The sequence below is a fragment of the Oryctolagus cuniculus genome, chromosome 11 (assembly GCF_051225735.1).
Source record: "Oryctolagus cuniculus isolate XC-2025 breed Fujian yellow rabbit chromosome 11, ASM5122573v1, whole genome shotgun sequence".
Taxonomy (NCBI): domain Eukaryota; kingdom Metazoa; phylum Chordata; class Mammalia; order Lagomorpha; family Leporidae; genus Oryctolagus; species Oryctolagus cuniculus.
In genome coordinates, this window is record NC_142877.1 from 17,775,477 (window position 1) to 17,801,734 (window position 26,258).

The window sequence follows — 26,258 nt, forward strand, 5'->3', positions numbered from 1 at the left end:
TTAAGTTTGATAGTTTGAAGGGAATCACTTCATTTGATTTTGGTATATTATCATATCCTTTTCTAAAACACACCTGTTGGCCTCATTTTTCCTGGATTTTCTCTCATACACAGTTTCAAGACATTTTTATCATTGAGTTTCTCTCCAAGCTAATTTGTCTCTGTGTAAGCATAAACACTTGATTGTGTTAAATGATGGGAAAAAACATCACGCAAGATACATTTCTCTTTTTTAAAATTTTTTAAAATTTTTTTGACAGGCAGAGTGGACAGTGAGAGAGAGAGACAGAGAGAAAGGTCTTCCTTTGCTGTTGGTTCACCCTCCAATGGCCGCCACGGCCAGCGCACTGCGGCTGGCGTACCGTGCTGATCCGAAGGCAGGAGCCAGGTGCTTCTCCTGGTCTCCCATGGGGTGCAGGGCCCAAGTACTTGGGCCATCCTCCACTGCCTTCCCGGGCCACAGCAGAGAGCTGGCCTGGAAGAGGGGCAACCGGGACAGAATCCAGTGCCCTGACCAGGACTAGAACCTGGTGTGCTGGCGCTGCAAGGCGGAGGATTAGCCTAGTGAGCCACAGCGCTGGCCAGATATATTTCTCTTGATACTGGGACCTCAGAGCCAATGCCAGGTGAAGGATGGAGCACATTCCAAGCATCCCCCTCCCCTGGGCCTCTTCTGCTTCCCTGATCCTTTCCCGAGCAAACAGTTTGTTTTTGTCTTCTGGATGGAGAGGGATTAGTTCCACTATTCCCTACTCCAAAGTGGGTCTTGACTAAACCCAATCAGGTAACCCCACACATGTTGTCACAATGTTTAACCCAGTAGCAGTCAGTGGTGAGGGGGCTTTAGGTCAAGGCTGAGCTTATGACCCAGGCAAAGCCATGAAAACGTTTGCGGAGGACTCTGGGAAGAAAGCTCATGAGTCTTCTGATAGGCCTCCCGCAGTCGGTCCCCACTCTCTTCTTTTGGCTATTGTGGGGCTATGGAGCTTGGAACTGCCGTAGCCTTCTGGCCTTGATAAGGGAAGCAGTTCCTAGGACGTGGCTAATAGAGACAAAGGAAAAAGATCTTTGTTTTTATCCTAGACCAACTGAATCAAACTCAACCTAATTTAAATGATATATACATTTTAATTTTATTTAGATGACTACATTAAGGTTTAGCTTAACTTTTTAGAACCTGCGTCTGTGAGTTCTATGTACATGCAAACAAATCTTGAGTATTGAGTGCTGTGGTACCAAGAACCTATACTGAGGTTCAATCCCCATGCAATAAATTTTGTTGGAAAGGAATGCTTATAATTAATGACTCTGATTTTTCCTAGTAAGCAAGAAGCTGCAGATGAAATCCTGTAATTGAAGTACTTAGTGCTGCCCATTGTGTGCATGTCACCAGTGGTGTAGCTGAGTGATGCAGCCCTGCGACCTTCCCTCAGAGGTATTAGAGACATGTACAGCAGATACTTCACAAGCCAGGGCTATTTTTTTTTTAAAGATTTTACTTATTTATTTGAAAGGTAGAGTTACAGTGAGGAGCTTCTCCCTGGATTCCCACATGAGTGCAGGAGCCCAAGCACTTGGGCCATCTTCTACTGCTTTCCCAGGCCACAGCAGAGAGCTGGATCAGAAGAGGAGCAGCCAGGACTAGAACCGGTGCCCATATGGGATACCGGCGCTGCAGGCAGAGGATTAACCTACTGCGCCATGGTGCTGGGTCAGGGCTACTTTTATAGAAGAATACATCAGTAGGCCATTCTAGAACCCCTTCTTCAAATTTATGAAGAATACTCTGGGCCGGCGCCGCAGCTCACTAGGCTAATCCTCTGCCTGTGCCACCGGCACACTGGGTTCTAGTCCCGGTCGGGGCGCTGGATTCTGTCCTGGTTGCTCCTCTTCCAGTCCAGCTCTCTGTTGTGGCCTGAGAAGGCAGTGGAGGATGGCCCAAGTGCTTGGGCCCTGCACCCCATGGGAGACCAGGAGGAGGCACCTGGCTCCTGGCTTCGGATCAGTGCAGTGCTCCAGCCATAGTGGCCATTTTGGGGGTTAACCAAGGGAAGGAAGACCTTTCTCTCTGTCTCTGTCTCTGTCTCTGTCTCTCTCTGTCTCTCTCTCTCACTGTCTAACTCTGCCTGTCAAAAAAAAAAAAAGAATACTCTGGAATCTTATGGTTAGTTAATGTTAATCATTGCTATTATGAAATACTCATGTGCCGTTTTCTGATAAAGGATATTTGAATATCTATGTTTTATCTTTTCTATTTTGCCACTGATTCTTGATCAGTAATTCTCGCTCTTTTTTTTTTTTGTGGAATACAAACAGGTTTTTTTTTCCATAGAATCAACATTTTGACATTCTCCCAGCTAGGTATATCCATGCACACATGTGTACCCATGAATGCACACACCCATACACACTTGAATTTGCTGCAAGTAAAGCATTATAATAATTAAAAATTGTAACCATCTCTCAGGGAAAAGAGGCTGCTTGCTAGGTCTTCCTAGGTATGAGAAAGCTAGTTGAACTCTATTCATTCCTTTCCTACTAAATAAAGTATAGCTGAGGGGCCCGTGTTGTGGCACCATGGATTAAGCTGTAGCCTGCAAGTCAACATCTCATATAAATGCCAGTTCAAGTCCTGGCTGCTCTATTTCTGATCCAGCTCTCTGCTAATTACCTAGGAAAGCAGCAGAAGAAAGTACTTGGGCCCCTGCCACACATGTAGGAGACTGCAGTGGAGTTCCAGGCTCCTGGCTTTGGCCTAGTGCAGCTCTGGCTATTGTGGCCATTTGGGGAGTGAACCAGCAAATGGAAGATCTCTCTCTCTCTCTCTCTCTCTGTTTCTTTCTCTTTTTCTGTAACTCTGCCTTTAAAATTATTAAAGTTTTTTAAACATGCATAGCTAAATGCAAGTGAGGTTTACTACACGGACAACCTTGAACTGCTTCCCAATTTGTTTAAAACAAAACTCACCAGCTCTGGTGTTTGGTGTTAGCAGTGACAAAGGCTCACTGAGCTCTGTAGTGTCTTGGCCCTGTGGGCTGCTTCTAGATTGCCAGCTGGAAGGCCAGGCCGAGGTGGCCAGCTGGCCCCGCAGCTCTTATTCTAAGACAGTGCTGCCACTTTCTCTTGACACCGGAGTCAGAAGCAAAAGGGGCTTACTGCCAGTAACCTAAAGGACTATATTCAAGCAGTGACCTATTTTTACACTGTGATTGAGTTGGGTTTCTCTTTTCCCTCCTGAGGCAGTAATTTCACAAAGCCAGTTCCTGTTACCTCTTTGGCTCAGTTGTTTTTCAGTTTGACATATGTCACTCTGAACTGAGAACATGAATATCTGTCCCCTTTTCCCAGTTGGAAGGTGGGGTCCATTTATAAGTATATAATGGGTAGGAAAGCATGAACCAAGTGAGGATAGATGGCTTTTGAGAAAGAATAAAACCAGATGAACTAAATAGAGAAAGGTGCAGGGGTTGTAGGTCCAGAATTCTGCTCTTTCAAACCATAATCATGCGTATCAACTAATTGCTTAGCTTATCCAGTAAAATTTGCTTGAGCTGCATATGTGCTGGGTGGTAAAAGCATAGTATAAAAAGGCACAGCTCTTGCCCCAGTCCAAAACCTTTAGGAGAAGAAACTTGTACCCACAATACTGTGCAGTGTTGCCAGTTTGATAAGGGAGATGGACCCATAGCAGAGCTCCTGGATGATGTTGGCAAGGATATTCTGAGAAGGATATCAGAGGAATTCCTGCTGACATTTCCAGCCAGACTCCTGTGTGTCTGTTCTCTCTACTCCAGCTTGCTTTACCTCCATCAGACCAGTGCCTGGCCCTGTGTCAAATTATTTTTATTTTATTTGTTTGATGCTACTTGGGCATGTGCTGTATGTAACAAGTGGGGTCAGGTTTTTCAAGTGCATTTCTCATGGAGACCTCTGGGATGGGAGGGAAATGTGCTGTGTGGTTCCCTTCTCCCAAAGATGATGTACCTGGGGGCTGTGATTTTTTTTTTTTTTTAGGCCTAGGTTTTGAGGCCTTTACACCTAAAATGATACACATTCTTGTGTCCTGTGCCTAGAAAACTCCTTCTCATTCCTGTAAGACCCATTTAAGTTTAAGGCTGGCTGTTACAGGATGTGAGTTTATTCTCATGTCCTGAGAAGACTCAGATGGTTCTCTGGTGTTTCCATTGCTCTGTGTGTGTGTGTGTGTGTGTGTGTGTGTGTGTGATTTTTCTCATTAACACTTAGAGTTTTGAGCTTTAACGTTCTGATTGTAACTATGTCTGTCTCCCCACCCCTTCACTGAACTGTGAATCTCAGACAAAAGCCTGTATTTTATTCATCTAGGACATACCAGCTGCCTAGCAATGGTGAGTTATGCAAATGAAATTTGGGTGCCACATAAATGCTGTTCCTATCCAACACTAAGATGACTAAGTGTACAGAGAGATCTTTAGAAGATTCTTGATTCTTAAATTTTTGAGCTTATGGGATATCTTTGGTGCTTAAAAATAAGAGGCTAGGGGAAAAAAATCTTGGAGCATGGCCTGTTGGCATTCAAGAGACAAAGAGCCATTAGTAAGGAAGGGCTGTGTGCAGCACTGCAGAGCAGAGGTGTGTTGAAGGGAGCCACCCATGTTCAGGTGTTCCCTGACTTTTGCACATAATACTCTTTAATGTAGGGCAGACTTCATATTATCAGAAAGGATGGTCATGTCTCAGCCTAGAATGTTCATGTGCCAGCTGATGTTTCCAAACTCTGAATTCAGTCAAATGGTGATTGGGAAATATCCATATTTACTGTATACTGACATTTTAGTTGCCTGCATATAGCCTTCCTGGTACCAAACCAGAAAGTGGGTAGTAGGTGCTTGATAAAGATGGATGTAACAATTAAATGAACATTAGGACCAGTGTTGGGGCAAATGTTATGGTAGAGCAGGTTTGGCTGCTGCTTGAAACACCTGCATGGCATGTTGGAGAATCTGCAATTGAGCGCTGTCTCCACTTCTGACCCAGCTTCCTGCTGATGCACCTGAGAGACAGTGCTTGATGTGCCTGGCTCAAGTGCTTGAATTTCTCACACCCACATGGGAGACATGAATGAAGTTCCTGGCTCCTGGCTTCAGCCTGACTCAGTCCTACCTCTTGTGGACATATGGGGAGTAACCCAACAAGTGGAGGATCTCTGCCTGTGTGGCTGGCTGTGTCTTTCTGTCACTCTGCCTTTCAAATGCATGAATTAAAAAAATCAATAATAAAAAAGATCAGCTTCGGTGACCTGCACTGTGGCACGGTAGGTTAATCCTCTGCCTATGGTGCCAGTATCCCATATGAGCACCGGTTCAAGTCCTGGCTGCCCCTCTTCTGATCCAGCTCTCTGCTGTGGCCTGGGAAAGCAGTAGAAGATGGTCCAAGCCCTTGGGCTTCGTACCCACGTGGGAGACCCAGAAGAAGCTACTGGCTCCTGACTTCAGATTGACACAGCTCCTGCTGGTGCAGCCATCTAGGGAGTGAACCAGTGGATGGAAGACACCCCCCGCCCCTTTTCTCTTCTCTCTACCTCTGTATCTCTGTAACTCTGCCTTTCAAATAAATAAATAAATAAATCTTAAAAGACCAGCTTTGTGTATGTTTTTTTCTCTCAATTCTATCATGGTTTGGACATTATATTTTGAGAAATACTAACATGTCAAGATTCCTCCCCTTGATTTAAAAACACTTATGCACACCAGAGGGTGCTGTGTTTCAATTTTTGTTATCTTTATTTTTTTTTTCATTCCAATGTTCATATTTATGCCATTCATTTGAAGACCAGCCAACTGAGAATTTGCCCTCAGCACAGGATTGTTGAAGGCCAGAACACACCCCACCTATCTACTCCTTTCTACCAAAATAATAGTTCAGAAATAGCTATACTATGCATTCCCTAGGTCTGCTTTGCTGTTTACTAGCTCCTTTTTTATTTTTTTAAGATTTATTTATTTGCTTGAGAGGCAGAGTTACAGATAGAGGGAAAGACGGAGAGAGAAGTCTTCCATTTGGTTCACTCCCCAAATGGTTTCAATGACCAGAGCTGAACCAATCCGAAGCCAGGAGCCAGGGGCATTTTCCAGGTCTCCCACTTGGGTGCAGGGGCCCAAGAACTTGGGCCATCTTCTACTGTTTTCCCAGGCCACCCCAGAGAGCTGGATAAGAAGAGGAGCAGCCGGGACTCGAACCAGTGCCCATATGGGATGCTGGTGCTGTAGGCGGATACTTAACCTTCTACAACACAATGCCGGCCCCTGTATACTAGGTCTTAAGCATTAAGTTCTTTGTTGAAAACCAGACAACTTTTTTTTTATGCTGCAGCTTAAGAACATTTTCAATATTGTTTCTTTGGTGGAAATGGAGACCATATGGTCACTGTCATCTGTATAATAACAATGATTAAAAATGGTTATTAAGTCACCCTGCGGCCTTTTCTCTTGTCTAGGCAAAATTGTCTCTGTTCCTGTGGCCATTCCCCATAAATCTCATTTTCCAACCCTTTAATCATCGTGGTGGCTTTCTTTGGAAACAACATCAAAGGCTCAGCTTCACTGCCTCTATTCTGGTGGGATCTGTGCTGTTACCATTTAATGGATACAGAATGTGGTTGTTTTAACCATCTAGTTTCTATAGCTATCCCTGTACAAGTCAACCCCAATCCACTAACCATTAGGGGCTTCTTTACCAGGTCTTCATTGGGACACACTTGATAAATGTTACTTACTAAGGTGCTGAGTTGATTAAAATATGCATTTTAGTTTGTGAATTTTTCTAGCTATTGGCTGATAGACTTCTGCAGGCTGAATGTTGCCTTTGAGATCCTTTGAGCTGTCTGATTGTAACTGAGTATGCTTTTTGTCAAGGATAATCTGAATTTTCCTGTTTTATTCATTAATTTATTAAGTCAATTCTTTTGAATGCCTACTGTGTGTTAGACTCTGTGCTAGTGATTGAGACCCCAAAGATGAGCAAAGCCTGGGACTTACCTTCAAGGAGCTTACAACCTGGAGTGTGAGTCAGACATAGACCCAGAAACTTACGAACTGGAATGTGCTGCAAAAGACAATTTAAGTACAGTGAAAGTTTAGGATGGTTTCAGTGAGAATGTCATATTTGAACTGGGTCTTATGGATTACCCTTCAGGTGATGAGGGAGTCAAAGAAGACTCTAAGTGCTACAGTGCATGTGAAAGTAAGGATGCTGGTGTATTAAGGGTGCAGCCAACTAAGTATGGCCAGGCATGGACTTGAGTGACCAGAGAGGCTGGCAGATGCCAGACTGTGAAAATCTGCCTGTGCCAAACTAAGAGAAACATAATGTGTACTGCTTGTCATTTAAAATGTTCTAAGAGCCATATTTTAAAAAGCAAAAATAAACAAGTCACGAAATGAACTCACGAGTCATGAAAAAATGGAGGGAACTTAAATATTACTAAATAAAAGAAGCCAACGAGAAAAGACTACCTACTGTCCGATTCCAACTATGTGATTTTCTGGAAAAGGCAAAACCTATGGAGATAGTAAAAATATCAGAAGTTGTCTGGAGTGGAGGAACAGGAGGGAGGGATGAACAGGTAGAGCACAGATGATTTTTAGGGCAGTGAATGCATTGTGTAAGATACTGCAATAGAGGATACATCTCATTGTAAACTTGTTCAACCTATAGAATATATAAAACCAAGAACGAACCCTAAAGTAAACTATAGACTTGAGGTGTGTCAGAGAAGGTTCATCAGTGGTAGCAAATGTATTGGGTTAGGTTATGCATGTGTCCGGGCAGGGAGTATATGGAAAAACTCTATCTTCTGCTCAATTTTGCTCTGAACCTAAAACTACTCTAAACAATTAAGTTGATTAAAAAATAAACAAGTCAGGGCCAGTGCTGTGGCGCAGAGGGTTAAAGCCTTGCACTGAAGCGCCGGCATCCCATATGGGCGCCGGTTCTAGTCCCGGCTACTCCACTTCTGATCCAGCTCCCTGCTATGGCCTGGGAAAGCAGTAGAAGATGGCCCAAGTCCTTGGGCCCCTGCATCCATGTGGGAGACCTGGAAGAAGCTCCTGGCTCCCTGCTTCGGATTGGCGCAGCTCTGGCTGTTGCAGCCATCTGGGGGGTGAACCAGTGGGTGGAAGACCTCTCTCTCTGTGTCTACCTCTCTCTGTAACTCTGTCTTTCAAATAAACAAAATAAATCTTTTTTAAAAAGTCAAATTAATTTTAATAATATATTGTTTAACCTAGTCTGTCAAAAATATTAAGATATCAACATGTAATTGATAAAAAATTATTAATGATATTTCACTTTTTTCTTGTATTGTTTTTGAAATCTGGTCACTATGAGTTTCTTAGACTTATAGAACTTCTTTATTTATACTAGCCACATTTTAAATACTCAGTAGGCACATGAGTACCTATAGCTAGTGGCTTCTTTGTGGAAGAGGGCCAGTCGTAGAGCCTGGGCTTATCTGACTCAGAAGCCTCTATTCTCAATCATAGTGGTCTCCTGTGCCCTGAACTCTGTAATAATAAACAGAGGAAGGGAGCTTGCAGACGATCATTTAATCCCATGATCTCAACCATTGCTCTCCATGCTGCCTGGTGGCTCCAGTTTTGAACCTGTAGGACAGTACTGTCCAGGAAAAATACAATGGAAGCCATATGTATGATTTTTTAAAAAAAGATTTATTTATTTATTTGGAAGGCAGAGTTACAGAGAGGCAGAGGCAGAGAGAGATCTTCTATCCACTGGTTCACTCCCCAAATGGTTGCAACGGCCAGAGTTGGGCCCATCTGAAGCCAGGAGCCGAGAGCTTCTTCCAGGTCTCCCAGCTGGGTACAGGGGCCCAAGGACTCAGGCCATCTTCTACTGCTTTCCCAGGCCATAGAAGAGAGCTGGGTTGGATGTGGAGTCGCAAACCACCAACTAGGTGGGGTGCCGGCACTGCAGGTGACGGCTTTACCTACTGCACCACAGCACTGGCCTTTCACTTAATATATTAAAGTCAATCTTCAGCAATGATTTCTTAAGTATAGCACCCAAAGCATAGGCAACAAAAGAAAAAATAAGTAATGTGGACTATATAAAAAATGTAAACTTCTGTGCATCAATGGACACATTGGACAGAGTGACAAGTAGCCCATGAAATGAGAGAAAATATTTGCAAATCTTATATTTAATAAGGAGTTATTAACCAGGATATATAAACAACTACAACTCAACAAGACAACTAAAAAGACCAAACAACCCAATTAAAATAGACAAAGAACTCGAATAGACATTTCTCCAAAGAAGATCTATAAATGTCTAATGAGTACATTTTTAAAAGCTCAACATTATTGTCATTAGGGAAATAAAATTCAAAACCACTTCATGCCCAGGATGATGGCTACTCTCAAACCATACCCCCCAAATAAGAAAAAATAACAAATGTTGGGTAAAATGTGGAAAAATTGGGAACTGGCATTGTGGCATAGCGGGTTAAGCCTGCAATGCTGGCATCCCATATGGGCACTGGTTTGAGACCGGCTGCTTCACTTCCGATCCAGCTCCCTGCTAATGTCCCTGGAAAAGCAGCGGAAAATGACCCAAGTGCTTGGGCCCCTGCAACCACATGGGAGGGAGAATGGAAAAGTCCCCAGGCTCCTGGCCATTTGGAGAATAAACCTGCAAATGGGATCTCTCTCTTTCTCCCTCTCTCCTTCTCCGCCTCTCCCTTTTTCCCCCTCCCCCTCTCCCCTCCCTCCTGTCCCTCGCCTCCCCTCCCTTCCCCTCCCTCCTCTCCCTCTCTGTAACTCTGCCTTTCAAATAAATAAAAATAAATCTTTTTTCTAAGATTTATTTATTTATTTGAAAGGCAGAGTTACAGAGAGGCAGAGGTAGAGAGAGTGGTCTTTGATCCACTGGTTCATTCCTCAAATGGGTGCAATGGCCGGAGCTACGCCAATCCGAAGCCAGGAGCCAGGAGCTTCTTCTGGGTCTCCCACGTGGGTGCAGGGGCCCAAGGACTTGGACCATCTTCCACTGCTTTCCCAGGCCATAGCAGAGAGTTGGATTGAAAGTGGAGCAGCCAGGTTTTGAACTGGCGCCCATATGGGATGCCGGCACTTTAGGCCAGGGTGTTAACCTGCTGTGCCACAGCGCCAGCCCCCCCAAAAAATCTTAAAGAATGTGGAAAAATTAGAATCCTTGTGCACTGTTGGTGGGAATATAAAATAGTATAACCACAATGGAAAACAATAGTACAGTTTCTAAGAAAATTAAAACAGAATTGCCATATGATTGATCTAGCAATCTCACTTCTGGGCATGTACCCCAAAAACTGATAGCAGGGACCTGAAGATATATTTTTATATCCATATTCATAACAACATTATTCATAATGCCAAAATGGGCCGGCGCTGCGGCTCACTAGGCTAATCCTCCGCCTAGCGGCGCCGACACACCGGGTTCTAGTCCCGGTCGGGGCGCCGGATTCTGTCCCGGTTGCCCCTCTTCCAGGCCAGCTCTCTGCTGTGGCCAGGCCAGGGAGTGCAGTGGAGGATGGCCCAAGTGCTTGGGCCCTGCACCCCATGGGAGACCAGGAGAAGCACCTGGCTCCTGGCTCCTGCCATCGGATCAGCGCGGTGCGCCGGCCGCAGCGCGCCGGCCGCGGCGGCCATTGGAGAGTGAACCAACGGCAAAGGAAGACCTTTCTCTCTGTCTGTCTCTCTCACTGTCCACTCTGCCTGTAAAAAAAAAAAAAAAAAAAAAAAAAAAAAAAAAAAAAAAGTGGCTCCCATAATGCCAAAATGTAGAAGAAGTAACCCAAGTATCCACTGACAGATAAATGGATGAAGTATGATATACACATACAAGGGAATATTATTAGAAAGGAAATTCTGACATATAGTACAACATGGATTGTGGGGAGCAACCGAGATTAGACTAAGTTACTGGAATTAAGACTTATTCTATGCATCTGCTCTCCCACAATAAGGCGCTGAGAGAGAGACCAAACAACTTCCATGCAGCTGCCTCGCCAATTTGACTAACAAGTGGCAGGAGCTGATCCTGCTCCTGATTGGAGGAGAGCAGCGTGCTCGGCGTGTGGGCAGCAGAGCATGGATTTGTGGAAGAGGACTATAAAGGAGGAGAGAGACAACATGCACCAGGAACATCTGAAGGAACATCTGAGCAGCCCCCGAGGGAGCCGGCCGGCCGGCGGTGTGCCGCTCCTCTGCGGAAGAGGGGAAAGCGGTGGGGGGTGCCGCCCCTCTGCGGAGGTGGGGGGCCGGCAGCTAACCCAGGACGGCGTCGTTCCTCCGCAGTGAGGGAATGGCAACTAACCCGGGAAGAGCCAGGCAGAAAGAACACCGCAGGGTCCAGTGTCGTTCCTCCGCGAATGGGGGAGCGACAATGGATTAACCTTGAGGAAGTTATAGTAAGTTAAGCCAGTTATGAACAGGCAAATTCTATATAATTCCTAAAGCATTATTTTGGATGTGTCTGGGAGGGTGTGTCCAAATGAGATTAACATGTGAATCAGAATGGACTCATTTGGAAGACCCAGCCTCGGTGTGGCTAGACACCATCAACTGGCTAGTTGAAGAGAATAATTACAAAAGATGAATTGCTCTTTTGCTCTAAGAGCTGGGACTTGTTTGAACCAGGACTTAAAGCAGCAGACTCCTAGGTGACACTCAGACCTATGGCCTCAAACTGAGAGTTACAGCCTCAACTTCCCTGGTTCTGAGGCTCTCGAATGCTGGAACTGAGTCATGCTACTGGCATCCCAGAGTATCCAGCCTACAGACAGTCTGTGGGCGGACTTCTTTCCTGCCATGCTAGTGTGAACCAGTTACCATAGGAAATCCCTCATTCATATATAGATTGATATATAGATATAGATGTTTCTCACCTGTTGATTGTACCTATAGAACACAGTTCTACTTATATAAGATAACTAGAGTGGTCAAATATGAGACAGAAAGTATAGTGGTGGTTGCCAGGGACTGAAAAGAGGGAGAATGGGGAGATATTATTTAATGAGTACAAAATTTCAGTTTTACAAAATGAGGGGCTGGTGCTGTGGCGCAGCAGGTTAAAGCCCTGCACTGAAGCACCGGCATCCCATATGGGCACCAGTTCTAGTCCCGGTTGCTCCTCTTCCAATCCAGCTCTCTGCTGTGGCCTGGGAAAGCAGTGGAAGATGGCCCAAGTCCTTGGGCTCCTGCACCCACATGGGAGACCTGGAGGAAGCTCCTGGCTCCTTGCTTTGGATTGGCGCAGTTCTGACCGTTTCGGCCATCTGGGGAGTGAACCAGTGGATGGAAGACCTCTCTCTCTGTCTCTACCTCTATCTGTAACACTGCCTTTCAAATAAATAAATAAATAAGATTAAAAGAGTTATGGAGATAGTGTTGATGTTTGTACAACAGTATGAAAATATTTAGTGCCACTGAATTGTTCATTTAAAAGTGTTTAAGATGGTAAAGATGTATGTGTATTTTACCACACCTTTTTAAAAAAATCCCTTCTGCGGGCTGGTGCTGTGGTGCAGTAGACTAAGCCTTCAACTGCAGTGCCGGCATCCCATATAGGTACCAGTTCGAGTCCCAGCTGTTCCTCTTCCCATCCAACTCTCTGCTATGGCCTGGGAAAACAGTAGAAGATGGCCCAAGTCCTTGGGCCCCTGCACCTGCATGGGGGACCCAGAAGAAGCTTGTGGTTCCTGGTTTCAGATCTGCCCAGCTCCGGCCATTGTGGCCATTTGGGGAGTGAACCAGTGACTGGAAGACCTTGCTGTCTCTCCCTCTCTCTGTCTGTAGCTATACCTCTCAAATAAATAAATAAAATCTTTTTTTTAAAGGGGGGGATAGGAAGAGATTTGTTTCTTAGTTTGTTAATTCTTGTGACAATGTGAGAAATAGATGAAGGAGAGAAAGAGCTGAGGGCTGAGGGCTTGGAGAGTTGTTAGAGTGCTCAAGGCCAAATGGACAGAGCCTGAATTAAGGACAAAGGTATGAGGGTGATGCCCTGGCCATCACTTATGGTGCACTTCCTATGTGTCAGGGATAGTGTTGAGCCACTTACGAACTTACCGTAATTCTTGCACCAACCCTGAGATTGAGGCTGTTATCTTCATTTACAGAAGAGGAAATGGAGATTTGAAAGGCACAAGCACCTTGCCCAGTATTCCAAAGTTCATAGGTAGCAGAGTACTAAACCAGGCCTGTCTAAATCCAGAGATTAGGTCTTTAACCAGTAGACTGCATCTCCCAATGATGAAAACTAGGTCACATTGGAAACATCATTCTTGGATTCAGAGGATTTGATGTCAGCCAGAAAAGGGAAAGAAGGGAGGCAGCTGCATGAATGATACAGGAGTGATTCAGAGATAGCTGCTTGGAAATCTGGTTGTGTGATATAATGGAGTGAATAACCACCCCCAATTCTTAGGTTGAAATCCTAACCCCACAGTGTGATGTTATTAGGAGTCAGAGCTTTCAGTGTGTGATTAAACTGGGAAGGTGGGGAGCCCTTGTGAGTGGAATTAGTCCCCTTGTAAAACCCCAGAAACTCCTTTGTCCCTTCTACCTTGTGTGGGCACATCAGTGACAACTGACTATGAGGAAGCAGGCCCTCACCATATACAGAATCTGCTTATGCCTCAACCTTGGACTTGCCAGCCTTCAGAACTGTGAAAAATAAATTTCGGTCTTTATAAGCCACCCAGTCTCTGATATTTTAGTTACAGCAGTCCAAACTAAGGTAGTGAGATGTGAGATGAAAATCTAGGCAGTGGAATATAGTGGCTTAGTTGTTGGTCTGTGTTTTTGTTTTGTTTTGTTTTGTTTGCTGGTTTGTTTTTCGCTTATTTTTTGGCGGGATGAATGCCAAGATTGATGGAGGCAGGAACTATGTGTATAGTTTATTTAAACCTACAGTGACCAAGGGTGATTGGGAGGTGATAGGTTTAAAGCTTGGCAGATGGGGTAGGGTTAACAAGAGTGATTTGAAAGTGACTTGGCTACAGGAGTCTGCAATGTCCTGGGCAGGATGAATTTGCTGTCTTGTGGAAAGATTGCAGAGGTGTGGGTCGTAACCTCTGAGTCTTGAATGGCTTTGAGATTCATAAAAGCTGCCAAGGAGTCCAAAGAGCCACTTGACTGGTGACCTTGGGGCAAGTAGTTTGGGAAGAATGGGCAGAGAGAATGGAGTTGGCAGTGCACCAAAAACTGACTGAGCAAGGAGGTTGAACAAGTGGGAGAATGGGTGGCTGGAGGGGTTGCAGAGGAGGGAGGATGGGAGAGGCCCGATTAAGGGGATGTTTTCTACTTTTTATGAGAGTTAAGTGATGTTTTAAGTAAAGTCAGATGACATTTTATCGTCCAAGGTTATCATAGAAACAGCGGCAACAAACCAATACATAATACTAAGCAACCCTTTTGTTAAACATGAACGAATGCAACTTTTACCAAATATATGATGGCAGGCAACTCATATCAGTTTTCAACATATGACATCAAGAGAAGTTCTAAGAAACTTTGTATTTAGGCTCCTGAAATCTCACAGTAATGAAATAAATGTTTACTGTTTTACAAAACAGAAGTGAACTGACTGCCAACACTGCTGAACGTATCACTGTGAGTTTGTGAGTGTATTCATGCACCTGTGCCAGCCACTCTTTTGTGACTGGTGATTACTTTTACTTCTTTACATCCTAGAGAAGGCTGGGAAGCTCAGGCCTCTGCCTCCTTCCCCTGGGTTACCTCGGTGCTCTATGCTTCCTCAGAGACAGAGCTAAGAACCCTCAGTGTGTGTTCCCCCAGTGTGTGCTCCATCTGAGCACCTCTGTCTGTTGCCTCTCAGGACAACATGAAAGTGACTATGATCCTGAAGAGTCCTGTGGAAATGTGGATCTTTGTTTATCAAATCCAGTTAATCCCATTAGTTAGGCATCATAAAATTGGAAGTAGATTTACATAGAAATATCCTGGCTACAAATCATAAGGCTAATCAAACTAATGAATAGTATTTGATCTCACCTGTCAAGAGAAACACATAACTTCCTGATAAAATACTAGCTGCATTCGAAACATGATTCATAAAGTCAACATTATTGAAACTGTCCTGGGCCCACTGAGGCAGAGCCACAGCCCTTCACTCTTCCAGGAGACTAGGCCCTGGGCTCCTGCAGCTTCACTCTGCCCAGGGCAAGGCACCCTGCTCTGGGTGAGGGAGCGAGAGCTTTTCCAGCAGAGAGGGAAAAGGGAAGGTTTAATAACTTTATTTCCTTTTGACAAGTGATGAATTTGAAATTTGACCTGGTGAATTCACTGAAAAATAGTGGAACCGAGAAAGCATCAGAAAAGACTGGGGGAAAATTGATAGGAATAATTTGGCGACAAGGACAAAAATATGAAGGTACATATCCATACCCCTGAGTCTGCTGCTGCTCATCCAGCTCACAGGAGTGTGGAGAGCTTAAACAAGAAAAAACCGCGTGTACCCAGAAGAATCAAAAACAGTCTCAAATATGTATTTGTATTCCCATGTTTATTGTGACATTACAATAGCCAAGAGACAGAAACAACATGAGTGTCCCTCAGTGGAGAAGTAGACAAAGAAAATGTGAAATATGCATACACTGGAATGTTATTCCAACATGTGCAACAACACAGATGAAATTTGAGGGCATTATGTTAAGTAAAATAAGTCAGATGCAAAAAGACAAAAATACTTTGTGTACGTAGATAGATTTCTGATGGTACCCATAGTGGTAGCAGAATGATGAAAACACTGCTTCCATTTCGTTCTCTTCTGGTTGGGCTACATGTTGAATGCTTCATTCAGTTCTGATAGTCACATTTTGAGAGAGACGTGGACAGACTAGAATGTATTCAAAGAGTAGGTCAGTAGAGGGGCCGGCGTTTGGCAAGGCAGTTAAGGTGCCACTCCAGAGGCCTGGAGCTCATATCAGAGTGCTTGGTTCTAAGTCCCAGCCTTGCTTCCAATTCCAGCTTCCTGTTCCTGCACACTCTGGGAGGCAGCAGATAATAGCTCAAGGAGTTGGGTCCCTGCTACTCACTTGGGAGACCTGGATTGAATTCCAAGCTCCTGGCATCACCATGGCTCAGCCTCATCTGTTGTGGGCATTTGGGGAGTGAACTAGAGGGTAGAAGATCTCTGCCTTTCAAATAAACAAAAATAATTATTTAAAGAAATGTATGGCAGTGAAGAATGTGGAATGGATTCAGGATGGTTTCATTGCAGAAGTGGATACTAAAGGGTGAAATGATGATCATCCGTTGTGTGAATGGGTGATATATAGAGAAGAGAGTTGACTTCATTGTATAGTAAAAAGAGTTAACTTATCCTATGTCCTGAAGACTGAGCTAAAATCAAGGAAACAGGTCCAAGTAAGAAAGGAACTTTATAATGAGTTGTCACAGTGCTAATGAGCTCCCAGGCCATGGAGATACTCAAATGAATACTGCATGACAGGTCACTTATAGTAATTTTTAAATGGAAAAGAGGTCATTCTTCCATATTGGGTATGTCTAAATTGTTTTAGAATGATAGCTTTAAGCTAGGAGGCAAATTGAATGTTTTTACTTGTAGGTATTATATTTAGTTATAGGTGAAGTGCCCAAGTATACCACTGAAGAAGTTAAACCAAAAGCCCACCTACAACTTTTATTTATTAACTTTTAAAAATGACTTATTTTATTTTTAAAAAGAAGTTTAGGGTGGGAGTTTTGGTGCCCCAGGTTAAGCTGCCACTTCTTGGGACATCAACATTCCACATAGGAGTGCTGATTTGAGCCCTGGCTACTCTGCACTTCTCATCCAGCTCCCTGCTAATGCTCCTGGAAAGGTAGCAGAAGGTGGTCCAAAGTACCTGGGCCCTAGCCATCAACCTGGAAGACCCAGATGGAGTTCCTGACTCCTGGCTCTGTGTTGGCCCAAACCTGGGCTGTTGTGGCCATATAGGAAGTGAATCAGTGCATGGAAGATCTCTCACTCTCTCTCACTCTCTCACTCTCACTCTCTCTGCCTTCCAAGTAAGTAACATATTTAAAAGGTAAAGGAACTCTACATGATCAACCAGATCTTCTTCCTCTTCTTCTTCAAGATTTATTTATTTGAAAGGCAGAGTTATAGAGAGGGAGAGACAGAGATCTTCCATCCACTGGTTTACTCCCCAGATGGCTACAATGGTGGGGTGGGGCCAAGCTGAAGCCTGGAGCTTCTTCCCAGTTTCCCGTGTAGGTGTAGGGGGCCAAGGACTTGGGCAATCCTTTGCTGCTTTCCTGGCATATTAGCAAGGAGCTGGATCGAAAGTGGAGCAGTGAGGCTGGCGCCGTGGCTCACTTGGCTAATCCTCCACCTGCGGCGCCGGCACCCTGGATTCTAGTCCCGGTTGCCCCTCTTCCAGTCCAGCTCTCTGCTGTGGCCCGGGAGGGCAGTGGAGGATGGCCCAAGTGCTTGGGCCTTGGCTCCTGGCTTCGGATCAGTGCAGTGCACCAGTCATTGCAGCCATTTGGGGGGGTGAACCATCGGAAAGAAGACCTTTCTCTCTGTCTCTCCCTCACTGTCTCTGTCTCTCTCTCTCTCTCACACACACACACACACTCTCACACTCTCACTCTCACTCCCACTCCCTCACTCACTCACTCTCTCACTGTCTAACTCTGCCTGTCCAAAAAAAGTGGAGCAGTCAGGACTCAAACCGCCACCCATATGGGATGCTGGTGCTGCAGGCGGAGGCTTAGCCTACTATGCCACATTGCAGGCCTCTCCTCATTCGTTTTGACAAGTGCACACTTTTCCATTGTATAGATAGGCAGAAATTAATTTGATTGTCTCCAACTGGTGGGCAATTGGGTTATTTCCAATTGTTTGTTCTTACAGTGTTGACAGTTCTTTTTTTTTTAAGATTTATTTATTTGAGAAGCAGAGCTATAGACAGGAGAGAGGGAAAGACAGAGATTCGTCTTCCATCCACTGGTTCATTCCCCAAATGACTGCGACTGCCAGAGCTTGGCCAATCTGAAGCCAGGATCCTGGAGTTTCTTCTGGGTCTCCTATGCAGGTGCAGGGGCCCAAGGACTTGGGCCATCTTCCAGCGAGCTGGATCAGAAGTGGAGCAGCTGGGGCTCAAACCAGTATCCACAGGGGATGCAGGCACCCCAGGCAGAGGCTTAGCCTACTGCACCACAGCGCTGGCCCCGATAGTTGATTATCTTATCCATATATTATTTAGCACATGTGTGGCATATATGCAAGGTACATTCCAGGAGGCAGCAATGCTGAATTAAAGGAAAGCAATATTTATAATTCTGTTACTGTTAAGTAGTTCTCAGTAAATGTTTTACCAAATCTCATGCCCACTGTGAGTCCTTGTTTCTGCAGACCTTTGCCAACTTAGCAGGTAATGAAATGTTTCAAGCTTTTCCAAAATAAGTAAAGAGAATCAGAATAATCAGAGTGGGTATTTCTCTTACTGTGGATGAAATCAAGTATCTTTTTGTTTTGTTTTGTTTTGTTTTGTTTTGTTTTGACAGGCAGAGTGGACAGTGAGAGAGAGAGACAGAGAGAAAGGTCTTCCTTTTCCGTTGGTTCACCCCCTAATGGCCGCTGCAGCTGGCGCCCTGCGGCCGGCGCACAGTGCCGATCCAAAGCCAGGAGCCAGGTGCTTCTCCTGGTCTCCCATGCGGGTGCAGGGCCCAAGGACTTGGGCCATCTTCCACTGCCTTCCTGGGCCACAGCGGAGAGCTGGACAGGAAGAGGAGCAACCGGGACAGAATCCAGTGCCCCGACTGGGACTAGAACCCGGTGTGCCGGCGCTGCAAGGCGGAGGATTAGCTATTGAGCCACGGTGCCGGCCAATTATCTTTTCTTATGTGTAAGATGTTGCTGGACCTTGTAGTGAGGTCATTGAAGAAAGTCGTAAATGCAGACTGCTCAGCCTACAGGAAGGAGGAGGAACATTGATCCACAGGGGTGATCCCCGGAAATCTTTTTTAAAAGTGTTTTTGAGAGACTCAAGCAAGCTCACCAGCATGCAAACTATTTGGCCAGTAAACTATCTGTCCCACTTTGGAAAAACTCAATTAAAACTAAACAAATGTAATTTCAGAAGCAAAACCACATTCAAAACAAGCCATTTATATTACTCTAAGTTTTTTAGTTTTAAAGTTAATAAAGTAATTTAAAAAAAGGTTTTATTTATTTATTTGAGAGGTAGAGGGAGAAACTCCCATCCTCTGGTTCACTGCCCACATGCCTGCAACAGTTGAGGCTGGACTGAATCTAGGAGCCGGGAACACTGTTGAGGTTTCCCAAGTGGCTGACAGGAGCCCAGTCACTTGAGCCATCACTGCTGCTTCCCAGGGTCTCCATTAGCAGGAAGCTGGAGTCAGGAGCAGGAACCAGGAATCCAACCAGGTACTCCAACATGGGATGTAGCATCTTAACTGCTAGGCTAAATGCCTGCCCTAAATTAATTTACTTTTATACTTGGAACTAAATTTTGGATACCAGTTCATTATGTTTAAATTTGGAGGAGCTATCTCACACCTTCAAAGCTGAAAGTTTTGACCACTTAGCTCTTACAGTATCTGGGTTTTCTCCCAGCCCTCTGCTTTCTGTAGTTTCTCTGTGGGTTTGGGTAGGTTTTGGCAGAGGCCAGGGTTTTTTCTTTGGAAATATTGGCATTGCACAGCCTGCCTGCTCATTAGCAGTCTGACCCATTAATTCTCTGAAACACTTGTGTCCAAACCAGATGAATCCAGCTTTTCCCCTAGAAAGAGAGTCCCTGATCTTAGTAGATATTTGCTTTTACTTTTTGCACAAAGCTTATCAGTTTCACAGCTATCTTGGTTGTTGGCAGCACCATTCTTCCAGGTGTTTTCCTCAAAAATCCTGGAGGGCCAGCACTGTGGCATAATAGGTTAAGCCTCTGACTGCGGCACCAGCATCCCATATGAGCGTCGGTTCAAGCCTGGCTGCTCCACTGCCAATCCAGCTCCCTGCTTATGGTCTGGGAAAGCAGTGGAAGATGGCCCAAGTGAGAGACCTGCAAGTAGCTCCTGGTTTCAGATTGGATTGCTCTGGCTGTTGCAGCCATTTAGGGAGTGAATCAGCAGATGGAAGACCCTTCTTTCTCTCTCTGTCTCTACCTCTTTCTGTAACTATATCTTTCAAATAAATAAAAGAAATCTTAAAAAGAATCCATTTTTCAAGCATCTTTTCAGTATCTTTAGTTCTGAGCCTCCTGTCTCTGGGGATATTTAAGTATAGACCACCCTAACCACCTGGAAGTGATATTTGTAAGGGATTTCTTAGAAAGGTGGGTCATTGAATATAAGGCCTCTAGAGCCCTTTTAATTCTAGGACCTCTGTATTTATATCTTAAACACCTTTCCAAGCTTGAGAAAGAATAAATTAGTGTTCACTTTAGAAGTGATAACATCTGATTGGAGCAGGCTATTTCTGTTGGTGACTTGACAAAAAGAAGAATTGTTAGAGGGGGAAACAAGTAGAGTGAGTGCTCTAGCCCTGAGCCCTCAGCTGAATGGTGATTACTACATGCAGAAAGTATTATGACCACTTAGTATCAGGAGGGCAAAAGTAGGCCAACTGTGGCCCTGATATTGCTTTGACACTGGAGGATTTGGGATTGGAAACAGACTTGAATTCTTTGTAACTCCTTTGTTTTCAGCAGAAATCTACTCCAACCAGCAAATCCACTAGACTGCCAAGGTCCTGCCCACACACATTCCTCAGGAGGGATGGTTTCCCTTGTGCTCTTTTTGTTGTAGATTCCTACTAACTAACCCTGGTCTAATCACTCAGCCCCACTGTAACACAGTTTGCTATTCATACAAAAGAGTAAATAATACAGCTCCTCTTCTGACAGTGTAAAATGTTATAAATATTAAAGGTCACAATAGCCCTGTCAAGCCTTTTTAATTAAAAAAAAAAAAAGTAGCAACAGTAGAATAATTCACTTTGTAAAATCTTCAAGCCCTTCATAAAGGTAATGCATTTATGGCTTAGTTAGTGTTCAGAGTGAATGTGGCCTGGCAGAGAGCATAGGCCGTAGAGTCAGGATCTCTGGCAGTGCAGGAATTCACTGTGTAACTGGTCCTGTCACCGCCATTCCTGCCCTGCAGCTCCTTGGTGCTGAGACGGCACAGGGGCAACAATACCAACCCAGGAAGATGTGAGGATGGCTTGAGAAGGATGTGAAAGTGCTTCATGGGCCATGACACACTTTGAGTGATGGGATCAAAATGAGTTTGGTTTTCTGTTTGGTCCTGGAAACCTCCCAGAAAGCCGGTCGATTTATTTAGGGTTGGCTTAGGCAGTGGGAAGGTGGGTGGCTGAATTTGGTGATGGAGCCAAAGTCAATGTTTTCCAAAGGAAGGAAAGAGAGAAACATTTAAGACAAAATGCTTTTTAAAAATACAAATTTAAAGCTTTCTTTTATATAACAGTCTGGGTTTTTTATTATAAAAATGTTAAATATACACAAAAGTAGAGAAAATGAACAATATGTAGCCCAGTCCAACTTGGACAATTGTCAATTCATGGTCAAATTTATTTCTTCTTTTATTATTTCCTAGCCCCCATTTTTTCTGATGGGTTATATTTTTTTGCTTTGTTTTTCTAGTAAGTCTCCTATAATGGATTATTCCCATAAATACTTCAGTGTATAGCACTAATTAATTGGGACTTTTTAAAAAACATGACCAAGATACCATGATCACATATAACAATGTTAACAGTAATCCCTTAATGTCATTTAATGCCCACTTGTGGTAGGTGGACTCCAGAAAATGGCTGCCACCTATTCCCTTCCTCCCTGGATGGACCTTTTGTGGAGTCTGATTCCACTCCTCGTTGTACTGGACTGTAACTCATTTTGACCAGCAAAGTGTGTTAAAAGTGACACTGCCAATTCCAGGACTAACCTCTAAGACACAAGTAGTGAAATCTCTTTGTCTCAGTATGCTTCTATAAACTCAATTTTTTCTGATAACAGAGGATAACTTCTCTGTAGTTGTTACTCTGTTCTTTATTTCTTGTATAGATACATTGCGTTTACTTTAGGTGTTGAATATATAAGTGCAGTACAGAAAGAAGTAAATGCCCATTTTTTGAGGACATCACTTCAACTACTTGGTTGAGAAGGAAGCATTCTGGTGTGAAGAAGCCCCTTTGTGAGGATGGTATTGTGGCATGGCAGGTTAAGACGCCACCTGTGATGCTGGCATGCCATATGAGCACCAGGTCATGTCCCAAAGGCTTGACTTCTGATCCAGCTCCCCTTCAATGCCCTGTGAAAGGAGAGGAGGAAGCCCAGGTAGTTGGACCCCTGCACCCTTGTGGGAGATCTGGAGGAGGCTCCTGGCTCCTGACTTTGACCTGGCCCAGCCCTGTCTGTTACGACATTTTGGGGAGATAATCAGTGGAAGGGAGATTTCTTTCTCTGTCCTCCTCTCTCTGTAACTCTGCCTTTCAAATAAATAAATAAATCTTTTAAAAAGAAGCCCTTTTGTTTCCATATGAAAAAGGAAGATTGTGCTCTGAGTACCAATTTTTACAAAAGGAAGCCCAAGGAGCAGTGGTTTAGAGCAAGTCCTCTGGTGTTTAACGCTCCCAGAGACCCCTAGAGCGTCCTTCATTCTGAAGGCAGGCAGAGGCAGACAGGTTCCTGACAGGCTGACATGCAACAAAGTGTCCTGATTTGAGGAGCTTGTTTTCTTGCATGAGCAGCTGAACCTGCCTTTCTAGCATAGTGGTGACACCATGAGTGCAAATTGATCCACTTGTGTGTGATATTATGATTCAAAAGGTTCTTTAGGTGAGATCGCTTGATTTCATTTGAAGGCTATGACAGTGGTTTACAGGACCAGCCACGGGGGCTGGAGCTGTGGTGTAGTTGGCAAAGCTGTCACCTGCAGTGCCAGCATCCCATATGGGTGCCGGTTCGAGTCCTGGCAGCTCCTCTTCTGATCCAGCTCTCTGCTATGGCTTGGGAAAGCAGTGGAAGATGGCCCAAGTCCTTGGGCCCCTGCACCTGCGTGGGAGACCCAGAAGAGGCTCTTGGCTTCAGATCAGTGCAGCTCTGGCCGTTGCAGCCAATTGGGGAGTGAACCATTGGATGGAAAACCTCTCTCTCTCTCTCTCTCTCTCTCTCTCTGCCTCTGCCTCTGCCTCTGCCTCTCCTTCTCTCTGTAACTCTGAATTTCAAATAAATAAATAAATCTTTGAAGAAATATATTTGATACCTGATAAAACAAGTTCCTCTTCATTGTTCCGTTTCAAAAATGTTAAAGGTATTTGTATTTTTTTCTTTCTCAAGTTAAGATTCAGCTTCTCAAATTACACACACACACACACACACACACAAATCCTAATGGTATTCCCCTCAATTTTCAATAAAAACTTTCAAATATCCTGGAGAATTGAAAGAATCTTATGCTGGATATCCATATGTTTAACACTTAGATTTTCTCAGTAACATCTTATGGTGCTCGTTCTACCTGGTGACATCTTGATTTTGATTGCAGTTCACTGGATTTAGGGGTTAACCTGGAGAGAACTCACATCTCCAATCCCACGTCTTCACTCCCAGGGGATGCTGCGGTGCACCATTGACTTGGGTCTTCTTGTTCTTATTAGAGCTTCGTAGTTACGGTCATAGCTTTTGCACTTGTACAGTTGATTCTGAGTCTTTTCCAGCTTTGGTTACTAATGTAAATGGGGTTTTTTCCCTTTCTATTTCTTTCTCTAATTGGTTATTTTTGGCTGTGGCAAAGATAATAACTTGTTTACAAGAGATGGATCTGGTTTCATTTTTTGTATAAGCATATCCAGTTTTCCAGTACCATTTATTGAAAAAAAAAAAAAAACTATCCTTTCTGCAGTGTGTGTTCTTAGCATCATTGTCAAAGATCACTTGGTGTAGATGCATGGGTTTAAGCTGTTCAATTTGTCTATGGATCTGTTTTTATGCCAGCACTGTGCTGTTTTAATTACTATAGTTATGTAGTATGTTTTAAAGTCAGATAGTGTTATACCTCCTGCTTTGTTCTTTTTGCTCATAATTTCTTTGGTCATTTAGGGTCTATTGTGGTTCTATACAAATTTTATCAGTGTTTTTCTGAGTTCTGTGAGAAATATCCTTTGAATTTTGATAGTCATTGCATTGTATCTATAAAAAAATTTTTTTTTTTTTTTTTTTTTTTGCAGGCAGAGTGGACAGTGAGAGAGAGAGACAGAGAGAAAGGTCTTCCTTTGCCATTGGTTCACCCCCAAGTGGCCACTGTAGCCGGCGCGCTGCGCCGATCCAAAGCCAGGAGCCAGGTGCTTCTCCTGGTCTCCCATGGGGTGCAGGGCCCAAGGACTTGGGCCATCCTCCACTGCACTCCCTGGCCACAGCAGAGAGCTGGCCTGGAAGAGGGGCAACCGGGACAGAATCTGGTGCCCGACCAGGACTAGAACCAGGTGTGCCAGCGCCGCAGGTGAAGGATTAGCCTATTGAGCCACGGTGCCAGCCTGTAAATTGTTTTGTAGTGTGCACATTTTAATGACATTGATTCTTCTAACCATGAACACAGGATATGTCTTCATTTCTTTATTCTTCGATTTCATTCATCAGTGATTCATAGTTTTCACTGTAGAGATTGTTCACCTCCTAAGTTTATTTTTAGGTATTTTTGTAGTTAATGAAAATGGAATTGTTTTCTTGTCTTTTTTTTTTAAAGATTTATTTATTTATTTGAAACACAGAGTTACTGAGAGGCAGAGGGAGGGAGGGAGGGAGGAGAGAGAGAGAGGTGTGTCTTCCATCCACTGGTTCACTCCTCAAATAGCCACAGTGACCAGAGCTGTGCTGATCCGAAGCCAGGAGCCAGGAGCTTCTTCCGGGTTTCCCACGTGGGTGCAGGAGTCCAAGGACTTGAGCCATCTTCCAGTGCTTTCCCAGGCCATAGCAGAGAGCTGGATGGAGCAGCCAGGACTCGAACTGGCACCCACATGGCATGCCGTCACTGCAGGCGGCAGCTTTACCAGCTATGTATGTCACAGTACCAACTCCAGGATTGTTTTATTTCTTTCTCAGTTGATTTACTGTTGGCATATAATGTTACTGATTTTTTGTATGTTGACTTTGTATTTGGCAAATTTATTTATTAGTTCTAACAGCTTCTTTGTGGAGTTTTGGAATTTCCTATATATAAGATCATGTCATCTGCAAACAGTGACAGTTTGACTTCCTCCCTTTCAGTTTGGATCCCGTTATTTCTTGCCCTTGCCTAATTGCTCTGGCTAGGACTGCCAGTACTCTACCCAATATTTAAGAAATGACACCAGTGCTTCTGAAATTCTTCCAGAAAAAAATGAAGAGGAGGCGATACTTCCAAACTTATCTTACGAAGACAGCATTACCATGGTTCTAAAACCAGACAAAGATAATAAAAGAACATGTTTTTTAAAAAGTAGTTATTATTTTACTTACTTGAGGATCAGAGAGACAGAATTCTCACCTACCGCCTCACTCCCCAAATGCCTGCAATAGCCAAGGGTTGGCCAGGCCAAAGCAGGGAGCCTAGAACTCAATCCAGGTCTCTCATATGGTAGCAGGGACCCAGGGATTTAAGCTGTTGCCTCTGTCTCTCAGAAGGCACATTAGCAAGAAGCTAGAATCAAAAGGATAGCTAATGGGTCCAGTGCCATGGCGTACTTTGTTAATCCTCCACCTGTGGTGCCGGCATCCCATATGGGTGCCGGGTTCTAGTCCTGATTGCTCCTCTTCCAGTCCAGCTCTCTGCTGTGGCCCGGGAGGGCAGTGGAGGATGGTTCAAGTGCTTGGCCCCTGTACCTGCATGGGAGACCAGGAGGAAGCACCTGGTTCCTGGCTTCGGATTGGCGCAGTGCTGGCCATGCGGTCATTTGGGGAGTGAACCAACGGAAGGAAGACCTTTGTCTCTGTCTCTCTCTCACTGTCTATAGCTCTATCTGCCAAAAAAAAAAGGCATAGCTGAGACTCAAACCTACTAACCCTAACCCTGATATGGGATGGGGGTATCCCAGGTGGTAACTTAACTGCTAGGCCAACTACTCACTCCACCGAGCACTTTTTTATTCACCACTTGTATATTATTTTTTGGAGAAACGTCTGTTGAAATCCTTTGCCCATTTTTAAACTAGGTTATTTGCTCAAACAGTTACTTTACC

General features: G+C 44.3%; 1 protein-coding gene across 1 annotated transcript in view; it reads left to right on the forward strand.

Moving 5' to 3' along the window:
* ZHX3 (zinc fingers and homeoboxes 3) overlaps positions 1–26,258 on the forward strand; it is a 121,606-nt gene that overhangs the window by 79,023 nt on the left and 16,325 nt on the right.